The sequence below is a fragment of the Limulus polyphemus genome, unplaced genomic scaffold (assembly GCF_000517525.1).
Source record: "Limulus polyphemus unplaced genomic scaffold, Limulus_polyphemus-2.1.2 Scaffold573, whole genome shotgun sequence".
Classification (NCBI taxonomy): Eukaryota; Metazoa; Arthropoda; class Merostomata; order Xiphosura; family Limulidae; genus Limulus; species Limulus polyphemus.
In genome coordinates, this window is record NW_013666183.1 from 446,334 (window position 1) to 456,712 (window position 10,379).

The window sequence follows — 10,379 nt, forward strand, 5'->3', positions numbered from 1 at the left end:
AACCACCTACACTCAGAACAACCCAAAGTAGGAACTCTTACACCACTTTAGACCCAACAGTAGTTGTATTATTTATATTATGTTACAACCACCTACACTCAGAACAACCCAAAGTAGGAACTCTTACACCACTTTAGACCCAACAGTAGTTGTATTATTTATATTATGTTACAACCACCTACACTCAGAACAACCCAAAGTAGGAACTCTCACATCACTTTAAACCCAGCAGTAGTTGTATTATTTATATTATGTTACAACCACCTACACTCAGAACAACCCAAAGTAGGAACTCTCACATCACTTTAAACCCAACAGTAGTTGTATTATTTATATTATGTTACAACCACCTACACTCAGAACAACCCAAAGTAGGAACTCTTACAACACTTTAGGCCCAACAGTAGTTGTATTATTTATATTATATTACAACCATCTACACTCAGAACAACCCAAAGTAGATCTTCCAAGTCTGCCATAGATCTTCTGTTGGTGTTACAATATGATTCCTTTTTTTTTACCATGACCGTACAGGCCTGGACCAACTTTGTGCATAGTTGTTGCACTTCTTCTCTTAACCAGGAATGGAGCTCCAAACATCTCCACAGCTGGTTCTTCTCTCAGTTATAAAATAAAAAACACAATATTTCAAATAAGTAAAGATGCCTTCATGGAACAAAAAAAAAGGGCAGCAACAGGTTCTAAACCCCACCTCAGTTTAATCCGGACCTACGCTCACATCTGCATAGTGGATGCTATGGTTCCAAAAGAGATCCCTCGGATTCAAAAAGCCATTGTGGTGAAACTGGACTTATCTCTGGTACCATGAACAAGATGATAAACAATGGATTTCAACGAAAGCTCACAAGTTTCCAGTCATAATTCCGAATCGACAATGGTTTTCATGAGGAAGATGCCCAAAGAAACTAGAATCACGTCAATCACTCTCATTTCACCATGTACCCGTCTTATCATTCATTACATCTTCAATAAACTTTAGGGCCTCTGGTTTTCTTAAACTTGGTCTTGGAAACAGACCTCCACACATGTGAAGGATCCGTGGAAAGTTTGTTAAGAGGTATGGTTTAATACTCGCCATCTTTTGCAGAATCTTGCTACAAACGAAACAGCAGTGTTGGACACAAGTGCGCACACATGACTGTCATTCTAAGCACGATCGTGGATAAAAGAAGAAATTCCAAGGACAGCACGACACCTGTAACACCTTTCTTTAAAAAATGAGAGTAACCTCAATACCACTTTGTTTGTATAATAAGATATAACACCACAACAACCTGCTACTTTAACATTTGAAATATACAAGGTTTAGATTAAATCAACAACCTTTAAAAACCGAACAGTGTTGAACTGGATTAAATCATCAATCTTTAAAACCAAATAGTGTTGAACTGGATTAAATCAACAACCTATAAAACCAAACAATGTTGAACTGTATCAAATCAACAATCTTTAAAATCGAACAATGTTGAATTGGATTAAATCAACAATCGTTAAAACCGAACAATATTGAACTGGATTATTTTTCCCCACGTTTCGAATGGCTAAAAATACCAAGTCGGCAAACCACTGAATATGGCGAATCAACTCTACTGTGTTGTTGTTGTTGTTATTATTATTAAGCACAAATCTACACAAAGGACTATCTGTGTACTGTCCACCGCGGGTATCGAAACCCGATTTCTAGCAGACTAATTCGACAGACAAACCACTTTGCCACTAGGGGGCACTCTACTGTGTCGTAGAGAATAGAAGCACATAATGGGGTAAGGCTGTGTCAGTTTCTATTTTATTACTATTAAACTTTTCTATAACCCATCTGATAGACGTTTATCACGCGTGTGATGTTTCTACAACTGTGTATACACATATATATTGTTTTGATTCAGTATTAATGTATATTGGAGGTGACTTTTAATACTTATGTAAAGGTTTTTGTAATTTCTTACAGGTATTCAGTGCTTAAGAGATACAGATACAAAAGTCACTGAAACATCCTAATTTTATAAGCATATACAGGAACCACAGAGGTAAATGTGGGTGTGGGGTATGGGGGGGGGGGTATTTATTCCTTTTAAGTCAAGAAAACAAGCAATCGTGCCTTAGATATATTATGCTACTTCATTTGTCCTATCAGAATGTAAGAAATAGCAGGAACACCTATTTAGCGATCGAGACTTTATCCCCCACACCCTCCGTGACACCTACATTTATGAATTTTATCTATTTCTTAGTCTAAAATTACTCAATTTATTCCTTCGGTGAAGTATATTTATTCACAATCTACCGAAGTTCACCTAATCTATGTTTAGTGATTTAATAATGAATTGGCGGTATGTCTGTGGACTTATACTGCTAGAAACCGGGTTTCGATACCCGTGGCGGGCAAAGCATAGATAGCCCTTTGTGTAGCTTTGTGCTTTATAACAAACAACAACAATAATGATTTCTGTAATCATTTCTTGTGGTTAGTTAAAACGCTTCATGCCCTCTACAATTTTACTTTTCCCTAAGAATGCAATATACCTATATATACGAACATGTGTATAGTAATTTGCAAAGCTTATAAAGAAAAATTATTAATGTTATAAATTTCCACATTAAATTGTCTAGAGAATTCGCGTTGCTAATGAATTAATTTAACAAATTTTTTACAAGCTAGATATAATAAATATTAGTTACTTTAAAAAACAACTTTCATTTAGGTTAAAAGAATTTATCGATATTTCATGTAATATGTATAACAGAAGGAACTATATTTTTTGTACACCAATAACACTGGTAAACAACTTATTTCTCTCATGAAAGATGCAAGCACATGTTTCTATACCAGTTTTGCAAGCTGATTCCAAATCTGTTTTTCGTTTTATTTTAGCACATCTAGTTTTCGAAATATGACTGGTGTTAATTTCAGCACAACTTAAGTAATAATCACACATTAGGCTAGTTAACGTTACAACTTTATTCATTTTTCAATATAATTCCCAAAAACGTTATACACACCATACACTTGGTTAAATTTATATAGTACACACTTATAAAAAAAAAAGAAATGTACAACAACTTAAATTATATTCTTTCATCGATTGTTTAGCAAGAATATTCATGATGAAAATTTGTAGAATGGACGACAACAGACAGCTGTCGTCCATTCTACAAAGTTTCATCAACTTAAATTATAATTAAGGCAATAACCTTTCAAATTTGATCGGTCTCATCACGAAAACTTGGCGTGCTAGAGGAAAACGAAAAACAGATTTGGAATCAGCATCCCAAGCCCACCTATAATTATATCTGATGAAAATGACTTGATGGCCAATGTAATGTAATTGGAGAGGAAAGTGGTGCTCATAGATGATTTTGTTTTTGAAACTCGACATTTATTCATCATCTTTTATTCTTTACTGTACAGTTACGTAGATTATTTCATGATGAAGCTGTTCAACGCAAATAAATTCTTGTTTGACCTATCAGTCTCTTGACAGGAATAACCTATCATACTTATTCATTCTTTTAATGTTGAATAGTGCGTTATTTTATTGCTGTTTTAACCATGTGTACTCGTGTTTATCTGAAATGCTCAATATAATGGCACACATTTTGTTTAAAATCATACTTTTCATCATACGTTTTCATTTAAAATCATACGTTTAAAGTTCATACTTTTCATAACACTAACGACAACTTGTTTTACCGTTGTTGTACCACAGAGGGCTGAGTACGTTAACATTAAAACGATTTTGAATATGCAGGTTGGTAATTCACGGAATAACCACAACCGGAATAATACCGCGGAGGAAGGGAATGTATCAGAACTACTTTTTGATATTATGTGGTGTTTCGTAGTTTGTGTGATGCTACCGAAAATTGATCGCTTTTGGGAAAGGTGTGTAACAGCTCTTTCCAGTGCAAATTATTCATACATTCGGGTATATCATACAGATGTGTTTAGATCAGAGATTTAAAATTTCCAGAACGTAAATATCGCTTGTTCTTAATGCATTGGAAAAACGAAGGAATGTGGATCAACTTCGGAAACCAGGACCATGGAGAAAAAAGGCCTGCAACAAGTCGTACTACAGACGAGGTAAACAATGTGTAGCGTATTGTAACATCTAACAATCCACAAACACAAAGATCAGTTCCGTCTAAAAAACCGACACAGGTCACATGTACCGAGATATTTCCACAGATGTCCTTTTAACCGCTGAATACTTCAAACAACCATAGAATGAAACGGACATTCAAGCTATTCTATATGGGCGCAGAGCCTACGTATTTCGATGCGATCGGGCTGTTAAGATGGATGCTAGGAAACCATCGCCCTCGTACACTAGATGGAATATGGAAAGTTTACAAGGAGGATTGTTGTGCTTTAAACATGACAACATTAATACGGAGCCTTCTGCAATGGAAACTACGTTGCAGGGCTGTTGTCAAGATACGACATGACAGGGCGTGGCGATATAAACTGTAATGACATATTGAAAAATAATCATTTAAAGGACAGAAAATGCGATGCAGGGCTGTTGTCGAGATACAGCATGACAGGGCGTGGCGACATAAACCGTAATGACATATTGAAAACAATCATTTAAAAGACAGCATTTTTGTATTCATAATATTTTAAATTTTATTCTTGTTTCAGTAACAATGAAAATACAATTTTTGTTAGTTTTTCTTTAATTACTAAATCCCTCACCCCGGTGGCTCAGCGGTAAGTCTGCAAGCTTATAACGCTAAAAACTGGACTTCAACACTCGAAGTAGACAGAGTATAGATAGCCTGTAACTTAGTGTTTAACGATAATTAATAAAGGCAATTAGTAAAAAAAATCACTTATTAAATAAGCGGAGAGCTTAAGATTAATGGATGTTCTATGAAGAAACGCAGGCTGGTCCTGTAATAGAAATCTGTATTTCGGAGCTGACGAGACAATATTCCCCCCACACTTTAAGCTGTGGATGCGTTATAAGAATGAGAGTCAACCCGTATGTGTGGATGGTAGGATATTGCTGACAGGTTGCTTTCCCTTTGGTCACTAGTTCAAAATTAGAGTTTGTTTGTTTGTAGGTAAGCGCAAAGTTACACAATGGGCTTCCTGTGCTGTGCCCACAAAGAGTATCAAAACCCAGTTTCTAGCGTTATAAATCCGCAAACTTACCGCTGTGCTACTGGAATGCCAAAATTAGGGACAGCAACATATAGCCTTTGTAGCTTTGCCATATATATATATAGGTACAAAACTACAATCCATGATTTTTTTTAATTATGTATATTCCATTATGCATGAGTTATAATTTTTATATCAATCATACTTAAAAAATGCAATTTTATCTGGCATGTATTCTGCCACATTTACTTCTTTTGCTTCAGTGACTCACGAAGAATGTAAATTATACCCTTCTTTCTATCACTACACCAGACTCGTTTCGAATTAAATTTCCAAAGACGTTTAAATAGTTAAAACAAGATGAATCTATTTCTTGCTCGTCTCTCCCTTAAGAGAGTAGTTCAGATTCAGCCATGGATAGTTTTCTTTAAAATTTCTTAAAGAGTAGAATATAGATTAACCGTTTTTTTTTGTTGTTTGGGTTTTTGTGTGGTGAGGGAAAGGGGTGTGTGTGTTAAAGATAATTGATTTAGGTTCAAGAAAAGGAACCAGGCAATGGTCCAGCTGTTAACGTACCAGGACTGCAAATTCGAAAGTTCATGGTTTATGTCCCCGTTGACGAAAAAAAACTTTCCTCAATTTGGGGGTTGTATATGAGTTACATATATATATAAGAATCTCAAGCGTTGGTAATAGGTGCTCTTGACTAGCATGCACATAGGATGATGTAGTTTTGTGCAAAATTTAAAACAAACAAATAGTGCAAGAAAGATAATTTGGAAATATTTAGATTAAAAAAAGCTGTAAAAACCTGATTTTTAAAAGTTATATATATATATATATTAAGTCGTCATAAAATTAATGTCGCTTTTTTTAGATGAAAAAACCCCAACAACTTATATATCAAAACAAAACATTTATTAAATGAAATAGTCTCCATTCTTATAGATGATGCTTTTCCATCTTACAGTCAGGTTGTTAATGTCCTGATTAAAGACAAGGAAAGTACCATTTGTAGTGGTCAAGGTAAATAAATCAAGAAATGTCTGTATACTTCTGATGTGTGGGCATATCATGGGTCTTCTACCTTCTTTAGTAATTCCAAATTATTGATTATTTAGTTTCAGCAGTGTCATAACAGCAACGCGTAGTTCAGAGTTGCTAACATTATATTGTTCTAGCTACTTCACCCTTTATTCTCTAGTAGGTGATGTAGGGACTGAGTTTTGGTCCCTGAGGTTCCCCAGACCTGAGGAATTGCGCTATTGACTAAACATTTAGGATTTTCACTTAAAAGGTACGGCAATTCAAGTAGTTTTGATTTAATTTTAGAAAACGACCTCTGTATCCAAAAGTATACAACTTTCAAAGAGGTGCATCAGAATTAACACAATAAAAAAAGCTGATTGGATATCTAAAAATACAACTGCAGCATAACCCTGAATGGCTAGTACTACACTAATGGAGTTCTGCAATCATACCAAACAATCTAAAGTACTTTGTCCTTTGCTAAAACCACCTTGAACAGGAGACAAAAAATTTATAGTGTCCAAAATCTAGTAGTGATTATATATTCCAAGACTTAAAATACACAAGAAAGCAAAGAAATAGGTCAATAAGAAATATGTGAAAAATCTGTTTTTTTCTGGCTTTAGAACATGTTTCCTATCATCCAAGAATTCTTATATATATTTAACAAAAATCATTTGGCTTGAGCATCAAGTTTAGCCAACGTGAAATAGGTTGCACTATTTGGTTCGTGAGCAAATCTTTTAGGCTGAAGTGCCTTTAGCTCAAAAAAGATAAAATATTTCATTAATTGTATCGTAAGTGTTCTCAGAGAGCTGAGATTTAGTGAGGGAAGCAAATTGGAAACCAGCCAGCAAAGATGGGCCACGAGAAATCATGTAGGTAACATAAACATTGTTCTACTCATGAAGTGTAACAAGTTATATCCTTCATATTTACAGATTATGTTCTAAGACAAGGACGTGCAATGTAAAAGCTTCGAAATTCCGTCCAAACTAGTGATCGATGTGTGTCCTTGTTCAAAGAGGAACAAAAATTTTCTCCAAAAATCCTTCTTACTTTTTCAAATACATTTCTGTATTTTGGCTTTGATATACAAGTAAGACTGCAATGCTGCATTTCTAAAATGACTACTTATAGATCGATAAGCCCTTCGTCTTAAAACAACTAAGCTTTTGTGATCTGGCATCCCACTTAACAGCAAAAGGAGTTATGACAACAAGAAAGTGAACAACCTCTTTACGATAGATCAAAAACTTCCTGCATTCGAGTAATAACGGGAATCAGGGTTTGAAGAAAGGAAAAGTCCCTAGATGATAAGGTCCTATGGAATTCAAGAGAAGTGGTAAATGTAAAAGTAGTTGATGAAAGTGAAACAGATATTTCATATTGAAAATTATCTCTGCCAAAAGTGTCAGTAAGAATAAATGAAGACTACCTTTCACTAAGTTATGTGAAATTAATGATCAAGTCCAAAAAACTAAGCTTTCCAGTTATAATATCCAACCTAGTAGAATAACTTTCATTTAGAAAATATTAAAAACTCTCATAAAAAAAATTTCAATTGCTTGGTCATTTGTATCAACTCTATCAGATCCTTACATAGAATGACGTGTATTAAGATTATGACTTATAAAAACGTTCATTTTAACGTCTAATAAAAATCTAACCAACTGTTCACAAGTGAAAGTAGCACGTGGGTTATAAATGGAAAAAATGGGAAGATTAAAGGAATTAATAGCAATATCCGCATGTAAACATTCTAATGGATTGAGCGGTGAAATTTCAATAGGGATATAATTAATATCATTTTGAATTAGAAAACAAAGTCCACTATAAACAGAGCTTGTATATTCAAGTAGATAAATGGAGTAGACTAGCACAGAATATACAACGTGAGGTTTAAAACAAGTTTCATAGATGATAACAGCGTGAGTGGCTGTAATATTTATATGCCACTTAAGCTTCACATCACGAGCTCTTAGATTTTGTGTATTCCACTGCACAACCTTCAGATGGAAATCATCACGAGAGCTGAAGATATGAACAATCTGGGATTTCAAACTTTTATAATGAAAATGTTTTTTCGGTTGCTTTTGCGATGATTCTAATTCTTGAGAGTTAGGAGTAACTTGGGAGCAACCATTTAATATTTCTGCCATGAATGAAAGAGAATCCAGTTTAAAAGAAGGGAGAACTGTTTGTTCATTATCAGTCTGTGTAGAACTATCTATCGACTGTGGTTTTGTACTTGCCGTGTGAATGAAAGAACGTTTCAGAATGTAAGAAAACAGGACCCGTTTAGGGGAAGAATGATTGAGAAGAAGACAACCTACCCGTGAAGAAAAAGTTCCCTTAACCTGTGAATTTTTCTTTGAGATGAACGTAAACTGGAAATAATGGGCTTCATTGCAGTTCATACACTTGGGAGATTCCATTTTACAGGATGTTGCCTAATGAAAATCCCCAATCTAAGACACCTCTGTCTACCTTGACAATGAGAGGTAATGTGACCAAACTGGTAACAATGAAAACATTTACTGGAGTATTGATGAATGGTCTAACCGTAAAATGCTCAAAACCAATAAAAAATGTTACTGGGCATCTCTTTGCCCTCAAAAGTCAGAATTTATCCCAAGTATCCACCATTTCCTTACTATCTTTTCTAGTTATTCTGCATAGACCAGTGACTTCGTAACACAAGTTACTGAGATCTTCAAGAAATTATTCCGTATTTATTTCTAGAAATATTCCTGCTAAAATTCCACTATGTTATGTAAGGGATATTAGGAATTGAGTATTAACGGGCCATGCTCAAAACTTGTTTAGTTTCAGTAAAGCTTGGGCAGCAGAATCAGTTAAAACTTTAACTACTCCACCATCAGCTAACTTTCGAAGCTCCCGAATAACTTCAGCTGAAATCAGTTTCTAGTGGAGTAGCTGGTACTAGCTGATTACATTTACTAAGACTCATATCAGATGAGTGAAGTAAAACATCAATATTGTTGGACTTATCATTGTCCAATAACACATACTGAGGAACCTTAGAATGAACGGGAGAAGAATCAATGGATGACTTTTTCCGTTTAGAAAAATTTCTATAAACCTAAGATTCTTGTACAGGTTTGGCAGCCATCAAAAATTTTACCCGCTAGCTTTATTAACAAATACCATAGCACAATCAACTCCTAAAGACTCAAAAATAATATTTGTTATCAAACATATAACTATACTTGACTTAACAACGAAAAAAAAAGTGGTTAAAACATCGTCTAGAGGGAGTTATTAACATTTTAAGGTGACTCGAGCTGGGATAGAAAATCCTGGAATTTCCAGTATCCCTGGTATTAAATTAGAGTGAAAAAAGGAAGTAAGCTTAATCCCTAAAACAATCTGGTTATACTTATGAAAATAAAAAGTGCTTGCAACTTGTAATAATATAAAATAAAAACAAACGGAAAGTACAATACAATTAACAATGAAAAAACTTCGTTGAAAGTCTGCCTGCAATCCAATTCCACTCCATAAGCGTCCGAGACTAAATTTATTTGAATTTAAGTGTGGAAAAGCAATTACAAAAATTCGGAAGGTTACTGATATACGAATGTAATTTCACTCTATATCAAAATATCACATTCTGTTTAAAAAAATTTAATAAATATTAAAGATTTGTGTTGATGATATGTTAATATTACAAAAAATGGCATTTTTGTCGATTTTTTAATTTCTTTATGTGGTACAATTATATTTAATGTAATGAACTTTATTCATCTAAGATTATTTAGAAACGTTTTTAGAAATTCAAAACATCATCTCCTTTATCCTTCACCTAAAATTTCTTTTCTAACTAGAACTGTCCTTTGAAAAATGAGTGAAGTTTATAGAGTTAAAACATTTAGTTATTTTGATATAATATATGGTATAAACATTTTTAAAATACAAAATATAGTGTTTTCAATTACACTAGAGGGCATGAAAGTAACTTGCGAAAGAGGTTGCGATTTAACCTACGACTTGTAGGATGATTAGTAAAAAGTGAATGTTGTGACGAGGATAAATTATTACACTTTTGTCTTGAGACAGTTTAGCTTAGGAGGATATCCAAGGTATATTTTTAATAATAACATTGCTACTATTTTTCTTATTGTAATATAAAATTATGCCAAAAAACTGCCAGCATATTTAAGACCTATATTTACAGACTTGAAGTTGAACTTGC

At 34.0% G+C, this 10,379-nt stretch overlaps 1 protein-coding gene across 2 annotated transcripts in view; it reads left to right on the forward strand.

The window, feature by feature from the left end:
- The first annotated feature begins 10,144 nt into the window (after positions 1 to 10,144).
- Positions 10,145 to 10,379, forward strand: part of LOC106459198 (zinc finger FYVE domain-containing protein 16-like) — a 55,496-nt gene continuing 55,261 nt past the window's right edge. For both annotated transcript variants that reach the window (XM_022385632.1, XM_013918796.2), the window contains exon 1: positions 10,145 to 10,266. The gene's annotated coding sequence lies outside the window, so the exon portion shown is untranslated. The remainder of the gene's footprint in view (positions 10,267 to 10,379) is intronic.